The sequence below is a fragment of the Elephas maximus genome, chromosome 5, assembly GCF_024166365.1.
Source record: "Elephas maximus indicus isolate mEleMax1 chromosome 5, mEleMax1 primary haplotype, whole genome shotgun sequence".
In the NCBI taxonomy this organism is placed as follows: Eukaryota; Metazoa; Chordata; class Mammalia; order Proboscidea; family Elephantidae; genus Elephas; species Elephas maximus.
In genome coordinates, this window is record NC_064823.1 from 29,311,492 (window position 1) to 29,329,906 (window position 18,415).

General features: G+C 40.1%; 1 protein-coding gene across 4 annotated transcripts in view; it reads right to left on the reverse strand.

Moving 5' to 3' along the window:
* LOC126076824 (rho GTPase-activating protein 20-like) overlaps positions 1–18,415 on the reverse strand; it is a 155,879-nt gene that overhangs the window by 97,983 nt on the left and 39,481 nt on the right. For 2 of the 4 annotated variants that reach the window (XR_007517608.1, XR_007517607.1), the window contains 4 exons: positions 18,196–18,347; positions 13,210–14,917; positions 7,217–7,366; positions 6,372–6,533 (listed from right to left, as the gene is read on the reverse strand). The exons of the other annotated variants lie outside the window; for them this stretch is intronic. The gene's annotated coding sequence lies outside the window, so the exon portion shown is untranslated. The remainder of the gene's footprint in view (positions 1–6,371; positions 6,534–7,216; positions 7,367–13,209; positions 14,918–18,195; positions 18,348–18,415) is intronic. 4 annotated transcript variants of the gene reach the window in all.

Below are 18,415 nucleotides of genomic sequence, written 5' to 3' on the forward strand. Positions count from 1 at the left end.
TTGAAGAACTCCTGACAGAAAACTTCCCTGACATCATGAAAGACGAAAGGATATCTATCCAAGATGCTCATCGAACCCCATTTAAGATTGATCCAAAAAGAAAAACACCAAGACATATTATCATCAAACTCACCAAAACCAAAGTTAAACAGAAAATTTTAAAAGCAGCCAGGGAGAAAAGAAAGGTTTCCTTCAAGGGAGAATCAATAAGAATATGTTCTGACTACTCAGCAGAAACCATGCAGGCAAGAAGGGAATGGGACAACATATACAGAACACTGAAGGAGAAAAACTGCCAGCCAAGGATCATATATCCAGCAAAACTCTCTCTGAAATATGAAGGCGAAATTAAGATATTTACAGACAAACACAAGTTTAGAGAATTTGCAAAAACCAAACCAAAGCTACAAGAAATACTAAAGGATATTATTTGGTCAAAGAACCAATAATATCAGATATCAGCACAACACAAGGTCACAAAACAGAACGTCCTGATATCAACTCAAATAGGGAAATCACAAAAACAAATTAAGATTAATTAAAAAAAAAAAATACACATAACAGGGAATCATGGAAGTCAATAGGTAAAAGATCACAATAATCAAAAAGAGGGACTAAATACAGGAGGCATTGAACTGCCATATGGAGAGTGATACAAGGAGATATAGAACGATACAAGTTAGGTTTTTACTTAGAAAAATAGGGGATAATAATAGGGCAACCACAAAAAGGTATAACAACTCTATAACTCAAGATAAAAACCAAGAAAAACATAACGACTCAACTAACATAAAGTCAAGCACTATGAAAATGAGGATCTCACAATTCACTAAGAAAAACGCCTCAGCACAAAAAAGTATGTGGAAAAATTGTCAACAACACACACAAAAAGGCATCAAAATGACAGCACTAAAAACTTATTTATCTATAATTACCCTGAATGTAAATGGACTAAATGCACCAATAAAGAGACAGAGAGTCACCGACTGGATAAAGAAACACGATCCATCTATATGCTGCCTACAAGAGACACACCTTAGACTTAGAGACACAAACAAACTAAAACTCAAAGGATGGAAAAAAGTATATCAAGCAAACAATAAGCAAAAAAGAAGAGGAGTGGCAATATTAATTTCTGACAAAATAGACTTTAGACTTAAATCCACCACAAAGGATAAAGAAGGACACTATATAATGATAAAAGGGACAATTGATCAGGAATACATAACCATATTAAATATTTCTGCACCCAATGCCAGGGCTGCAAGATACATAAACCAAATTTTAACAGAATTGAAAAGCGAGATAGATACCGCTACAATTATAGTAGGAGACTTCAACACACCACTTTCGGAGGACAGGACATCCAGTAAGAAGCTCAACAGAGACACGGAAGATCTAATTACAACAATCAACCAACTTGACCTCATTGACTTATACAGAACTCTCCACCCAACTGCTGCAAAATATACTTTTTTTTCTAGCGCACATGGAACATTCTCTAGAATAGACCACATATTAGGTCATAAAACAAATCTTTGCAGAGTCCAAAACATCGAAATATTACAAAGCATCTTCTCAGACCACAAGGCAATAAAACTAGAAATCAATAACAGAAAAACTAGGGAAAAGAAATCAAATACTTGGAAAATGAACAATACCCTCCTGAAAAAAGACTGGGTTATAGAAGACATCAAGGAGGGAATAAGGAAACTCATAGAATGCAACGAGAATGAAAATACTTCCTATCAAAACCTCTGGGACACAGCAAAAGCAGTGCTCAGAGGCCAATTTATATCAATAAATGCACACATACAAAAAGAAGAGTCAAAATCAGAGAACTGTCCCTACAACTTGAACAAATAGAAACTGAGCAACAAAAGAACCCATGAGGCACCAGAAGAAAACAAATAATAAAAATTAGAGCTGAACTAAATGAATTAGAGAACAGAAAAACAATTGAAAGAATTAACAAAGCCAAAAGCTGGTTCTTTGAAAAAATTAACAAAATTGATAAACCATTGGCTAGACTGACTAAAGAAATACAGGAAAGGAAACAAATAACCCGAATAAGAAATGAGAAGGACCACATCACAACAGAACCAAATGAAATTAAAAGAATCATTTCAGATTATCATGAAAAATTGTACTCTAACAAATTTGAAAACCTAGAAGAAATGGATGAATTCCTGGAAAAGCACTACCTACCTAAACTAACACATTCAGAAGTAGAACAACTAAATAGACTCATAACAAAAAAAGAGATTGAAACGGTAATCAAAAAACTCCCAACAAAAAAAAGCCCTGGCCCGGACGGCTTCACTGCAGAGTTCTACCAAACTTTCAGAGAAGAGTTAACACCACTACTACTAAAGGTATTCCAAAGCATAGAAAATGACGGAATACTACCCAACTCATTCTATGAAGCCACCATCTCCCTGATACCAAAACCAGGTAAAGACATTACAAAAAAAGAAAATTATAGACCTATATCCCTCATGAACATTGATGCAAAAATCCTCAACAAAATTCTAGCCAATAGAATCCAACAACACATCAAAAAAATAATTCACCCTGATCAAGTGGGATTTATACCACGTATGCAAGGCTGGTTTAATATCAGAAAAACCATTAATGTAATCCATCACATAAATAAAACAAAAGACAAAAACCACATGATCTTATCAATTGATGCAGAAAAGGCATTTGACAAAGTCCAACACCCATTCATGATAAAAACTCCTACCAAAATAGGAATTGAAGGAAAATTCCTCAACATAATAAAGGGCATCTATGCAAAGCCAACAGCCAATATCACTCTAAATGGAGAGAACCTGAAAGCATTTCCCTTGAGAACGGGAGCCAGACAAGGATGCCCTTTATCACTGCTCTTATTCAACATCGTGTTGGAAGTCTTAGCCAGGGCAATTAGGCTAGACAAAGAAATAAAAGGTGATCCGGATTGGCAAGGAAGAAGTAAAGTTATCACTATTTGCAGATGACATGATTATATACACAGAAAACCCTAAGGAATCCTCCAGAAAACTACTGAAACTAATAGAAGAGTTTGGCAGAGTCTCAGGTTATAAAATAAACATACAAAAATCACTTGGATTCCTCTACATCAACAAAAAGAACACCAAAGAGGAAATAACCAAATCAATACCATTCACAGTAGCCCCCAAGAAGATAAGATACTTAGGAATGAATCTTACCAAGGATGTAAAAGACCTATACAAAGAAAACTACAAAGCTCTACTACAAGAAATTCAAAAGGACATACTTAAGTGGAAAAACATACCCTGCTCATGGATAGGAAGACTTAACATAGTAAAAACGTCTATTCTACCAAAAGCCATCTATACATTTAATGTACTTCCGATCCAAATTCCAATGTCATATTTTAAGGGGATAGAGAAACAAATCACCAATTTCATATGGAAGGGAAAGAAGCCCCGGATAAGCAAAGCACTACTGAAAAAGAAGAAGAAAGTGGGAGGCCTCACTCTGCCTGACTTCAGAACCTATTATACAGCCACAGTAGTCAAAACAGCCTGGTATTGGTACAACAACAGACACATAGACCAATGGAACAGAATTGAGAACCCAGACATAGATCCATCCACGTATGAGCAGCTGATATTTGACAAAGGACCAGTGTCAATTAACTGGGGAAAAGATAGCCTTTTTAACAAATGGTGCTGGCATAACTGGATATCCATTTGCAAAAAAATGAAACAGGATCCATACCTCACACCATGCACAAAAACTAACTCCAAGTGGATCAAAGACCTAAACATAAAGACTAAAACGATAAAGATCATGGAAGAAAAAATTGGGACAACCCTAGGAGCCCTAATACAAGGTATAAACAGAATACAAAACATTACCAAAAATGATGAAGAGAAACCCGATAACTGGGAGCTCCTAAAAATCAAACACCTATGCTCATCTAAAGACTTCTCCAAAAGAGTAAAAAGACCACCTACAGACTGGGAAAGAATTTTCAGCTATGACATCTCCGACCAGCACCTGATCTCTAAAATCTACATGATTCTGTCAAAACTCAACCACAAAAAGACAAACAACCCAATCAAGAAGTGGGCAAAGGATATGAACACACATTTCACTAAAGAAGATATTCAGGCAGCCAACAGATACATGAGAAAATGCTCTGGATCATTAGCCATTAGAGAAATGCAAATTAAAACTACGATGAGATTCCATCTCACACCAGCAAGGCTGGCATTAATCCAAAAAACACAAAATAATAAATGTTGGAGAGGCTGCGGAGAGATTGGAACTCTCATACACTGCTGGTGGGAATGTAAAATGGTACAACCACTTTGGAAATCTATCTGGCGTTATCTTAAACAGTTAGAAATAGAACTACCATACAACCCAGAAATCCCACTCCTCGGAATATACCCTAGAGATACAAGAGCCTTCATACAAACAGATATATGCACACCCATGTTTATTGCAGCTCTGTTTACAATAGCAAAAAGTTGGAAGCAACCAAGGTGTCCATCAACAGATGAATGGGTAAATAAATTGTGGTATATTCACACAATGGAATACTATGCATCGATAAAGAACAGTGACGAATCTCTGAAACATTTCATAACATGGAGGAACCTGGAAGGCATTATGCTGAGCGAAATTAGTCAGAGGCAAAAGGACAAATATTGTATAAGACCACTATTATAAGATCTTGAGAAATAGTAAACCTGAGAAGAACACATACTTTTGTGGTTACGAGGGGGTGAGGGAGGGAGGGTGGGAGAGGGTTTTTTATTGATTAATCAGTAGATAAGAACTGCTTTAGGTGAAGGGAAAGACAACACTCAATACATGGAAGGTGAGCTCAATTGGACTGGACCAAAAGCAAAGAAGTTTCCGGGATAAAATGAATGCTTCAAAGGTCAGTGGAGCAAGGGCGGGGGTGTGGGGAACATGGTTTGCGGGGACTTCTAAGTCAATTGGCAAAATAATTCTATTATGAAATCATTCTGCATCCCACTTTGAAATGTGGCGTCTGGGGTCTTAAATGCTAACAAGCGGCCATCTAACATGCAGCAATTGGTCTCAACCCACCTGGAGCAAAGGAAAATGAAGAACACCAAGGCTACACGACAACTAAGAGCCCAAGAGACAGAAAGGGCCACATGAACCAGAGACCTACATCATCCTGAGACCAGAAGAACTAGTTGGTGCCCGGCCACAATCGATGACTGCCCTGACAGGGAGCACAGCAGAGGACCCCTGAGGGAGCAGGAGATCAGTGGGATGCAGACCCCAAATTCTCATAAAAAGACCAGACTTAATGGTCTGACTGAGACTAGAGGAATCCCGGCGGCCATGGTCCCCAGACCTTCAGTTGACACAGGACAGGAACCATCCCCGAAGACAACTCATCAGAAACAAAAGGGACTGGTCAGCGGGTGGGAGAGAGACGCTGATGAAGAGTGAGCTAATTATATCAGGTGGACACTTCAGATTGTGTTGGCAACTCTTGTATGGAGGGGGATGGGAGGATAGAGAGAGAGGGAAGCCGGCAAAATTGTCAAGAAAGGAGAGACTGAAAGGGCTGACTCAAGAGGGGGAGAGCAAGTGGGAGTAGGGAGTGAGATGTATGTAAACTTATATGTGACAGACTGATTGGATTTGTAAGCGTTCACTTGAAGCTTAATAAAAGTTATTAAAAAAAAAATGAAAAAAAAATAGCTGAATAAAAAACAAAACAAAACATGAGGCATCTCTAAGGATGTGAAGAGAAAGCCATTTTAGAACAGTAGGTTACTGTGTAACTGTACCATAAGTGGCAATTTAAGCATAAGAAGTATTATTAAATGATGCCAAAGGTGGTCGAGATGAAAGAAGGCCCAATGGTAGAATCATTCCAAAGCCACTTTTAAAGAGAAAGGCATTAAGGGAATGGGAAGGAATGATGATAAAACCAATGGAACTATTGGTGGCTGACTGAGCATTTTGTGACCCATCATAAGGTAAAAATTTCTTTATTATGCTAAACTTTTGTCATATTTTCAGAAGTTTAAAAAGAAACTTATTTTGGAAACTTTGCCATCATTTCCAGTGAGGAACTCTTCAAAAGTAGGATGCTTGTGTGTGTGTAAGTGCGTGCTTCGAAATTTTTATTTATTTACTTCGTTTGCATGTGGCGTTCAGACAGAGAGGGTGGTGTGCTTTTAACACCCAAGGCAGTTTCCTCACCTTTCTGTAACGTTTTTCAGTTTTTCAGATTCTGAATGTATTATACCTACTATGGTTTTTTCCAATCATGAAGAAGGAAGCCAATCATATTTCTTTAGAGCTACAATGTGTGAAAATGATGCAAGAACTTTTCTTACCTTTAATACAGATGCTACAACAAAAACAGATTCCTCATCCAACTTTACTTTTTCTCCAAAATTTAGTTTCTCCGTTAGGGCTCCACATGCTTTTACACTGGCCTATGTTCCGAAGATGCCCTTTGTCAGAAGCCCATTCTGATTAACAAAGCAAAGCAAATCCTATGGGGGCAGAAAAGAAACAGGATGTGGCATTGCATACACACAGGCCTCAGCACAAGTTTGCCCTTGTCGGCAGCCAAAGCTAGGCTACAGGAGAGTACTGTGCTGAAGCTGGAAGGACTGAAGTTACTTCTTAAGTTTTTTTTTTCTTTTTGGTGTCTCTAAATATGTTTTCAATTCACTGGTCCACTCTACATTCCTACCCTGAAACACTTTAAACACTTGCTTTATTCAGATTTTCCTTTTTCAGTGAAATTACACTTTTAAATCAAACTTCTATGTCGACTTTAAGGCATGTGTTAAATTACACCTTCCTACCTCACCATTCTTTTCTCATTATAATATGGATGCTTTTCCCCAAATGTGGAAATCTTGCCATACTTTTACCATTTGCTTATCCCCCTTCAAGCAACTGTATCCCCCATTCCTACTTCTTGTATTTTCTTTCCTCTTTCAAAATCAGCGTTTTCTCTTCTGTCTACCTTATTTATGATTCTGCAATAACTAAGTCGAATCTTTATTCTTTGAAATAATGTAACAAAGCTTCTCAGCCAAAGCCAGGGGCTGTCTAGTGCTTTCTCCACTTAGGAACAGATGTGGATGAGAACACTTGACCTGCCAGAGCTTTCCCTTCCTCAATCTCCCTCCTCAGGAAGACCACAGAAGGCCAAAAGGAGACCTACCCGCAGAGGAGTGGGCAGGTTGTCATTGTCACAAACATCTTTCAGAGGAAATCCAGAGCTTCCCTGGCTTGGGGGATGCTAGAGCCGAGCACTTGTTTTCCTGGCTGTTTATCATACGCCATTTCCTTTCAACTGTCTTCTGGCCTACATCTAAGGAAGAAGTGAGATTATTAGAAGTAGTAGATTAATTCACTTAAACTTGTATCCACTGTTTTCATTTGTAGAGCATGTTGTTTCCTAGGGCTAGAAGAGAGAGAAATGGAGTCATTCAGTGTGTAGAATTCCCCCATCCTGGGGTAGTTGGATCACATCCTCGTGGTGTTAACTTGTTCTGTTTTCCCTTATTCCGTAAATGGATAGTTAAATCTGGAGGCTTGATCAGACTCAGGTTCAATTCTTCTGGAGGCGACACTTCCTACAGGTGCTATCTGCTCCTGCTGCAGTGCCTCCTGAGGCACCGAATGCGTGGTGGTACAAGTTCACTGATGTTAAATACGATCCATGAGGAATCAGATCCCATTTGATAAGCTACAAAATGTGGTATCAAAATCAAGCAGAGTTTGATAATCATCTACCTTAATAGTAAGTCTCCACCCTCTAGATTCCTCTTTGGCTTTCTGAGTGAGTGCCTGACTATTGTGAACTCTTTCTTATCAAAAAGATCTGCCCTTCATGACTCAACCTCCCTGATCCCAGCTCCTGGGCAGCCTATAACTCCTTCACCCCAAGGGGCCACAACCCTCAGGCAGTTCCATGGACGATGTGCCTCCCCCTGAGGACAGGATTCTTGGGAAGTCACCTTTAAATGCTGGCTGTGTGATGAGAACTCAGGTGGCCTTGTTTCTTGTAACACCCACCCATGCTACCCAGAGATGATTTTTAGCTACCCAACAGTCCCTGTCAAAGGAATGCTGAACAAGAAGAGCTTTTCTAAGACCAGGTGGTCAGCAATGAAACCTGAGTTCAGAGAGGTCTTTTCTACTACTCAGCTATGAATGTTTCCTGATAAGATGTCCTAATATTTTCTTAAGCTGCTTAGAACCAGATGCTAAAAGAGTCCATAGACGAGCCAAGTCATGGGAGGAAAAACAGATGAGCAATATTTCACCAAATATCCTTAAATGCCCATCCACTTGGTTTTTCTAGGCCATGGCAAGTATAACCTTAGGTACAACACTTGCGGTGCTGGATGACAGGGTACTGCCGTTTACTTGAACAAGTTATTCGAATCTCTTTGAACTCCAGGTTCCTCAACTTTAACATGACACCTCATGGAACTAAGTACTAAAATGGATGAAATGTATAATGTACTCCTCAGCACAAGGCACCATTCACTGCAACCTTGATGAGAGTCATATTCCTCACACAGAGGGCCCAAGGCAACCAAGGCATCAACCTCCTCCAAAAGCAGACCTCATCCCCCTTCTCCATTTGGCTTAGCAGCCTCCAGAAGCTATGCAGTCATGAAGGACTGCCATCATTCCACCTAACTCAGACTTTTTCTTCCTGCCCTAACATTCACACTCCATCATTTTAAAAGTCTGAAGGAAAACAAACACAATCTTCAGTCAAGGAAGGGATTCCTATACATCTGGCAATGTCAATACGTGCAAATGTTGAACATACAAGTTAATATATAGGTGGAGTAGTTGTACTCAGCCTGGTTTCCCTACCCTTGACCTGATTTTTTTTATTTCTTAAGCCATCCAAATGTGTTCAGTTATTTAGCTTTAATACCTCTTAAGAACATTGCTCTATCCCTTGATTTAAAGCTATATATAAAGCTACTTTGCAACATAAACAGAGGACAAAGTATAAACTGAGTTCTACACTATCTCAAAAGGACTTCTGGGCTTAGATGGACCTTTTGTTATGTAAATTATCTGGTGTGAGAGTTCATGTTGCCTATGTGACCAGTGAAAATACATGCTATTGTCATGAAAACCATGGAGTGATTCAACAAGCTAACTTTATAGGCATCCTTGTACAGTCCTGGAAAGGTTTTAGTTTTTCCTCATGCTTATAAGTATGACATGAATATTAAAAATTAAAATTGGTAAAACTTTGTGCTTATAGAATAACTATGATAACAGTAAAAACACTTTAGGTAGGAATTCTATTCTGGCCACACTCTACCCCACATTAATAATACATTTTCTTCAGAAAAAGAAATATTGATGGGAGAATGCAGGAATGGTAGGAAAAAGAATGGTAGGAAGGAAGATTACCTCCTCCCCCCCGCCCCCCAAGAATAAGCAGTCCTGTTCCAGGCTAGACCTGGGTCAGAAGCTCAGATGGAAAGTGTGCTTGGTCCACATGGCTTGCTGTGGAGGTAGAACAGAGTGGCCACTTCAGCCCAAGCTCAGAATACATTCCATTTCAACTCAGATACTCTTCCGTTCTACTCAAGGTCTTCCATTCCAGATGTGTCTAAGCTAGGCAGTCATAGGAAAAGTTGTGCTCTGGCCTAGATCCTGAGGGAAGCCCTGAGATGGGGAAAACATGAGTTTCCAGGCCTTAAGAAGCTCACATTCAAATAAGACACACATATATGTACACACCCAATTAAAATATGTATGAAGGGCTCTGGGGATACAGAGAAGGGAACTACTACCTGGAGGAATGAAAAGAAGCTTTCTAGAAGTGAGCTGGGTCTTGAGGACAGACCTTTGACATTTCTCTAAGTCTGATTCTTGGTGAAGATTGGATCCTTAACAACACTGCCCTTCTCCCTGGCATGGAGAATAAGCTCTGTGTTACGATTTTGTTTTCAGGAATGGAGACATGAGCTGAGAGAAGGCACTTGCAGGAAGGAAGGGGACTCATCTTTTTACTCCTGGCCCCTCCCTAGAAACCACCCAGGGCTCCTTAGCTATAATTACCCACTACCCACCACTGCTGTTGAGTTGATTCTGACTCATACTGACCCTATAGGACAGAGTAGAACTGCCCCGTAGAGTTTCCAAGAAGTGCCTGGTGAATTCGAACTGCCGACCTTTTGGTTAGCAGCTGTAGCAGTTAACAACTACACCACCACGGTTTCCTAGCTATAATTAAAAAAAAAAAAAATTAGCTAGACTCAAATGAAATCTCTACTGGCCCACTGTTGTCTTTTTTACCTTTTTTTTTTTTTTTTTTACATCCTAACCCTATTTTATTTTATTTTTTAACCTTATTTAATCCTCTGAAATATTCTAAGACTTATATACCATTTTTATCTGAATTGTAGAGATTAAGAATTTGAGGCTGAGCTGGAAAAACTGGCCACAGATAACAGAACTGGTAATGGTGGTGCAGGGCCTCATACTCTGAAAAGGCTGTTGGACATCAAGTCCTTTTTTCTCAATGATGCTGGTTCTTTTCAAACTGTTTCAAAGAGCATTGGATCCCTGAGGTGCCTCAGGGACCACTGAGCAAGAAGAGGAGAAGAAATAAAACAGGCAGTGCTCTTGGCCCCTCACTTTGGTTTCAAACAGAGTGCATCTATTAGGTATATCAGGGTTCCATTTAAAGTTTTGTTTGAAAAAGTCTCCAAACCACTGTATCCTGCCATGCTCTCTCCTGATGCTGTTACAAGCTGCACTAGCAACTTCTTGAGATCATAGACTGAGCCTTCTCTTTTCTTTGATCTCCCAATAGTCTCCTATCTCTCCCTACCGATGAGCCACCCTTCTGAAGACGGAGCAAGAAGAGCCCGGGCCCAGATTAATTGTCCTTGGGTCTCACTCTGAGCTCCAAGACAGTTGCTGTCCAAGTATCACCCATGACTCCTATCAGGCTCACTGTTTCTTACAAAAGCCATTAAATTATTGACAGTAACTGAAGCTTTCTCTGAACTATCACAACTCATTGTTGTGATCATTGAGCTTTCCTCTAAGAGGAAAGGGATGTCTTCTCCAAATATTTTGAAGCAATTTTCGATAAGAAATTGTACAAGAGAAATCTGTTAAAAAAAAAGGGTAAAAAAAAATTTTTTTTCATATGGCAAAGTTATAGATAACATTTCCTATATACATCCTGACTCCAAAAAAAGTGAAAGAATTCTGAGAAAAATTCAGAGTTGATATGAAAACATACAAACCAGTTTTCTCTAAGAAATCGTGATACTTTGAAGAGTAGTGTGGGCAGAGACTTTAAAATATTTTATTCAGAACAAAGTGGGAGGCCTTACTCTACCTGATTTTAGAACCTATTACACCACCACAGTAGTCAAAACGGCCTTGTACTGGTACAACAACAGATAGATAGACCAATGGAACAGAATTGAGAATCCAGACATAAATCCAAACACATATCAGCAATTGATATTTGACAAGGGCCCCAAAACAGTTAAATGGGGAAAAGACAGTAAATGGTGCTGTCGTAACTGGATAGCCACCTGCAAAAAAATGAAACAAGACCCATACCTCACTCTGTGCACAGAAACAAGCTCAAAACGGATCAAAGACCTAAATATAAAATCTAAAATGATAAAGATCATAGAAGAAAAAATAGGGACAATGTTAGGAGCCCTAATACACGGCATAAACAGTATACAAAACATTATTAAGAATGCAGAAGAAAAACTAGATAACTGGGAGCGCCTAAAAATCAAACACCTATGCTCCTCCAAAGACTTCACCAAAAGAGTAAAAAGACTACCTACAGACTGGGAAAAAGTTTTTAGCTATGACACCTCTGATCAGCGCCTGATCTCTAAAATCTACACGATACTGCAAAAACTCAACTGCAAAAAGACAAATAACCCAATTAAAAAATGGGCAAAAGATATGAATAGACACTTCACTAAAGAAGACATTCAGGTAGCTAACAAGATACATGAGGAAATGCTCACAATCATTAGCCATTAGAGAAATGCAAATCAAAACTACAATGAGATTTCATCTCACTCCAACAAGGCTGGCATTAATCCAAAAAACACAAAGTAATAAATGTTGGAGAGGCTGTGGAAAGACTGGAACACTTATACACTGCTGGTGGGAATGTCAAATGGTACAACCACTTTGGAAATTGATTTGGTGCTTCCTTAAAAAGCTAGAAATAGAACTACCAAACGATCCAGCAATCCCACGCCTCGGAATAAATCCTAGAGAAACAAGAGTCTTTACATGAACAGATATATGCACACCCATGTACACTGTAGCACTGTTTACAATAGCAAAAAGATGGAAGCAACCAAGGTGCCCATCAAGGGATGAATGTATAAATAAATTATGGTATATTCACACAAGGGAATACTACGCATCGATAAAGAACAGTGATGAATCTGTGAAACATTACATAACTTGAAGGAATGTGGAAGGCATTATGCTGAGTGAAATTAGTCAGTTGCAAAAGGACAAATATTATGTAAGACCACTATTATAAGAACTTGAGAAATAGTTCAAACTGAGAAGAAAACATCCTTTTGTGGTAACGAAAAAGGGGACGGAGGGTGGGACTAAGAGAGGGGTATTCACTAGTTAGATAAAAAATAGTAGATAAGAACTACTTTAGGTGAAGGGAAAGACAACACACAACACAGGAGGTCAGTACGACTGGAATAAACCAAAAGCAAAGAAGTTTCCTGAATAAACTGAATGCTTCAAAGGCCAGTGTAGCAGGGGCAGGGGTTTGGGGACCATGGTTTCAGGGGACATCTAAGTCAACTGGCATAATAAAATCTATTAAGAAAACATTCTGCATCCCACTTTGAAGAGTGGCGTCTGGGGTCTTAAACGCTAGGAAGCAGCCATCTAAGGTACACTGATGAGTCTCAACCCACCTGGACCAAAGGAGAATGAAGAACACCAAGGACACAAGGTAATTACAAGCACAAAAGACAGAAAGGGCCACATGAACCAGAGTCTACATCATACTGAGACCAGAAGAACTAGAAGGTGCCCGGCTAAAACGATGACGGCCCTGACAGGGAACACAACAGAGAACCCCTGAGGGAGCAGGAGAGCAGTGGGATGCAGACTCCAAATTCTCACAAAAAAAACCAGACTTACTGGTCTGACTGAGATTAGAAGGACCCCGGTGGTCATGGCCCCCAGACCTTCTGCTGGCCCAGGACAGGAACCATTCTCAAAGCCAACTGTTCAAACATGGATTGGACTGAACAATGGCTTGGAGAGGGATGCTGGTGAAGAGTGAGCTTCCTGGATCAGGTGGATACTTGAGATTATGTTGGTATCTCCTGCCTGTGGGGGAGATGAGAGGGTAGAGGGGGTTAGAAGCTGGCGAAACGGACACGAAAAGAGAGAGTGGAGAAAGGGAGCAGGCACTCTCATTAGGGGGAGAGTAATTGGGAGTACGTAGCAAGGTGTATGTAAGTTTTTGTGTGAGAGACTGACTTGATTTCTAAACTTTCACTTAAAGCACAATAAAAATTATAAATAACAAAAACAAAAATTTTATTCAGTGAAATAAAGTTGTAATTTGTGTCCTGGGCTTAAGGGCTAATATTTTTTTATCAATGGCTACACAGCTAAAATTAATTAAGATAATTCTTAAATAACCCACACAAGGTGTTGGGGGTAAAGATGTTATTTAATTGATACAGCAAACTCATGAAATTCACTTTTTAAGTGAAGATGTATCTTAAACTTGAGAAGTGGAATTTCTCTGTGGGCTGACTGGGAAGGAATGAGGCAGTTGGGGAGAAACTCTGTTTAATTGCTGTCCTTCCCCATGTAGTCTTGCCTTAGTCTTGCTGTCTTGGGGTGCTAGGGGGAAAACTGTCATCTCATTAGGCACCCTGAGACTCCCTTAGGATGTTGTGGAATCTAGTTTTTTCACCCCAGTAGCAGAGATAAAACAGTAGCCAAGTATTTCTCTGAGCAGGACGTTGTTGGCAGAAGCCCAATGTGTGTAGAATTAAGGGTGGTCATATTGCCCTAGTGCCCCGGGATGTGCATGGGCACAACTGCAAGCAATGCCTAGATGAGCTGGGTGCTGTCACCACTGCCATTGTTTAGATGAGGAGGATGGCTTGGAGACTTTGCCCAAGGTTACACATCCAGCAATGGTAAGGCTGAGAGTTGAAGCTTGGCTTGTCCAACTCAAAAGCCCAGGTTTTTCTATCATATTGCACCAGTTTTTTATCTCTCTATGGTTTGGTTCAAGCCCTGGTGGCACAGTGAGTTAAGAGCTCACTGCTAACCAAAAGGTCAACACTTCAAATTCACCAGCCACTCCTTGGGAACTCTATGGGGCAGTTCTACTATGTCCTATAGGGTTGGTGTAAGTCAGAATCAACTTGATGGCAATGGTTTTAGTTTATGGTTTAGCCTAATATTTAGTCTCTTCAATGGGAAAGAAGAAGTAACTCAGCTGCTCTCAATTTCCCACTTAACAACCCACCTTCCCATACCCCACCATGATAATATAAATGACTCTGCCATCCCAGAAGAGTAGGATTAAAGTATACACTTTAAAAAAATAGTTGTTTAGATAATACCCTGAATTCCAGGTCCGAAGTTAAGGACTCAGGCCCCAAAGGCACAAAAGGTAGAAATATCATTACCTTTTTTTGTGAATTCATTTTACAGTCCTGGGCTGCAGGAAGTGGAAGACCAAAGAATGCTTGGCACTATACACACTGATAAATTATATGCTGTCATCTGATTGGATGCAGAATGTTGTTCAATGTTGCGTAATACTCAGAAAAGGTACCGCAGGAGAATAACATTGGCTTTTGGCTGTTGGTCTAAAGGCCTTTAAATACAGAATAACACACTCTTAAAACAAGTCCTTTCATTTAAGGGCTTGTAAATACAGAGAAAGAGAACAAGACTTTTTTTGTACACCATGTCCACAACTCAATGAAAAATGTAAAAGAACGTAGAACTCTGTGTCATAAAAAATGCTGCCTGACAACAGAGACCCCTAAGGGAGCAGGAGATCAGTGGGATGCAGACCCCAAATTCTCACAAAAAGACCATACTTAATGGTCTGACTGAGACTAGAGGAATCCCTGTGGTCATGGTCCCCAAACCTTCTGTTGGCCCAGGATAGGAACCATTCCTGAAGACAACTCATCAGACATGGAAGGAACTGGACAATGGGTTGGAGAGAGATGCTGACAAAGAGTGAGCCACCTGTATCAGGTGGACACTTGAGACTGTGTTGGCATCTCCTGTCTGGAGAGGGGATGGGAGGATAGAGAGAGTTGGAAGCTGGCAAAATTGTCACAAAAGGAGAGACTGGAAGGGCTGACTCATTGGGGGAGAGCAAGTGGGAGTACGGAGTAAGGTGTATATAAACTTATATGTGACAGTCTGACTTGATTTGTAAATGTTCACTTGAAGCTCAATAAAAGTTAATAAAATTTAAAAAAAAAAAAAATGCTGCCTGAAATATTTCCTAGAAACTAGTACCATGAGTTTAACTGAAAAAAAAAAAAAAGCAAAACCTGTTGCCATCGTGGACAGAGTAACTGCCCCATAGAGTTTTCAAGGAGTGCCTGGTGGATTCAAACTGCTGACCATTTGGTTAACAGACGTAGTACTTGGGCACTATGCCACCAGGGTTTCCATGCTTAACTTGGGCTAAATTATTAATGCAGAATTTAATATAAATTTATTAAAAACCCTGTAACATTCCAGAATGTGTTCAACTAAAACTCACGAACGGTACTGAAGAAATTAAACAGAAATTGCATTTCAAATACTCCCTTTATTTTCAAGGTAAAAATGAAAAAATGCTGCCCGATGGTGAGAGTTCACATCTTATCTACTAAGATTTATAAGCACATTCTGAGATCTTACGATCTACTCTGCCAGCATCCGAGGTCAATTTTATTCCAAATCAATCTCAATGGTATCACTTTCCCATGTTGTTGATATTGTTGTTAGGTGTTGTTGAGTGGGTTCTGACTCATAGTGACCCTGTGCAAAAGAAAAGGAAACACTGCCCAGTCCTGTGCTGTCCTTCTAATCATTGTTATGCTTGAGCTCATTGTTGCAGCCACTGTCAATCCATCTTGTTGAGGGACTTCCTCTTTTTTGCTGACCCTGTACTTTACCAAGCATAATGTCTTTCTCTAGGGACTGATCCCTCCTGACAACATGTCCGAAGTGTGTAAAATGCAGTCTCCCCATCCTTGCTTCTGAGGAGCATTCTGGTCACGCTTCCTCCAAGACCGATTCGTTCCTTCTATTGGCAGTCCGTAGTATATTAAATATTCTCCGCCAACAGCAAAACGCAAAGGCGTCAATTTTTCTTTGGTCTTCCTTACTCATTGTCCAGCTTTCGCATGCATATGATGCAAATTAAAATACCATGGCTTGGATCAGGCACACCTACCTTAGTTTTCAAGGTGACATCTTTGCTTGGCAATAGCTGGAGGGAATGAAGTAAATTCTTAAGTTTTTGGGGTTTTTTTTGGGTGTCTCTAAATGTTTTCTATTCATTGGTCCACTCTACATTCCTACACTGAAATACCTTAAACACTTGTTTTGTTCAGATTTCCATTTTTCTGTGAATTTCCACTTTTAAATCAAACTTGTCTGTCAACTTTACAGCATCTGTTAAATAACAGCTTCCTACTTCGCCACTCTCTCCTCTCTCTGTAATATGGATGCTTTTACTGAAATGTGGAGATCTTGCCATACTCTTTTCCCATTTGCTCATCCCCCTTTCAGCAACTCTATCTCCCCTCCTACTTCTTGTATTTCCTTTCCCCTTTCAAAATCAGGCTCAAAAACCTTCTCTTCCAGAAAGCCTTCCCCAACTGAATCTTACCACTTTTTCATTTCCTTATTCTCTATCTTCATGTCTCCTGCCTATAGTCAGGGGCCTATCAAGGGAAAACAGTGCCTCTGGCAATTACTGTTAAATCTCTCACTGCTGGAGATGAAAACTGTCAGAGGCAACAGAAACTGCTCCCTGGCACCCCACCTCAAGGGGTGCCCACCTGCTCAACACCCCGCACCCCCAGATAGGCCTCTGCTTGCAGTGTAGAAAGAGTCTGGTAATCTGAGGGATTTAAATCTATTATATCATCTATTCACTGTGTGACCTTGGGAAAAGTACACTACTTACCTTTATCAAAGCTTTTATTTTTCCCATTTGTGAAAAGGGGAAGATGATCATCATAAACCAAACCAAACCAGCTACCCTGAGCCAATTCCGACTTACAACAATCCTACAGGCCAGAGTGGAACTGCCCTATAGGGTTTCGAAGGAGTGGCTGGTGGATTCAAACTGCTAACCTTTGGGTTAAGCAGCCTAGCTCTTAACCACTGCACCTCCAGGGCTCCCTGATGATAATCATACCTAACCCAAATTTGCCCTGAATGTTGCAGGGTCTGGTGTGGTACCCCAGCATGCACTTAAGATGATGATTTTCTTCACATCGAGCATGTAAAGCCCTGGTATAGCCCATGGGGAGATACTGGATACTCAGTAACTGTTAACACTGATGATTTAATACACTAATTTGAGACAACACAAGCCAAACTTTGCGGCCTTCCTTTGACTCAATCTATCAGGATTAAGAGATTGATATGTGCCAGAAGGTGAGTCTTGTAGTCTTATGCTTAAGCACTTGAAATAAAACCAAACACCAACTGAAATGTTTTGAGATGTAAGATTGAGAAGTCTCAGCTGAAGAAGCAATTACGGGAGAGCTGAGAGTAGCCTGGAATTCAAGGAAGGAGCTAAAAGGAGAATTTAAGGTTAAGGTAGAAATTCTGCTTAAGAGACTGGTACACACTGTGACTTATCTGAGCAGGCATATGTGAGTCTTTGCTGAAACCAGAGGAATGGACAACATTAGTTTTCTGTTGTGTGTATCTTAGCATTCTGCAATAACAAAGTGAAATTTTTATTCTTTGAAATAATATAACAAAGCTTCTCAGCCAAAGCCAGGGGCTGTCTACTGCTTTCTGTATTTAGCGGTAGATGTGGATGAGAACACTTGACCTGCCAGAGCTTTCCCTTCTTCAATCTCCCTCCTCAGAAGGGCCACAGAAGGCCAAATGGAGACCTACCCGGAGAGGAGCGGGCAGGTTGTCTTTGTCACAAAGATCTTTGAGAGGAACTCCGAAGAGCTTCCCTGGCTTGGGGGATGGTAGCGCCGTGCACTCGTTGTCCTGGCAGTTTATCGTAGGCCATTTCCTTTCACCTGTCTTCTGGCCTGCATCTAAGGAAGAAGTGAGAGTATTACAAATAGTAGTTTAATTCACTCAAACTCGTTTCCACTGTTTTCGT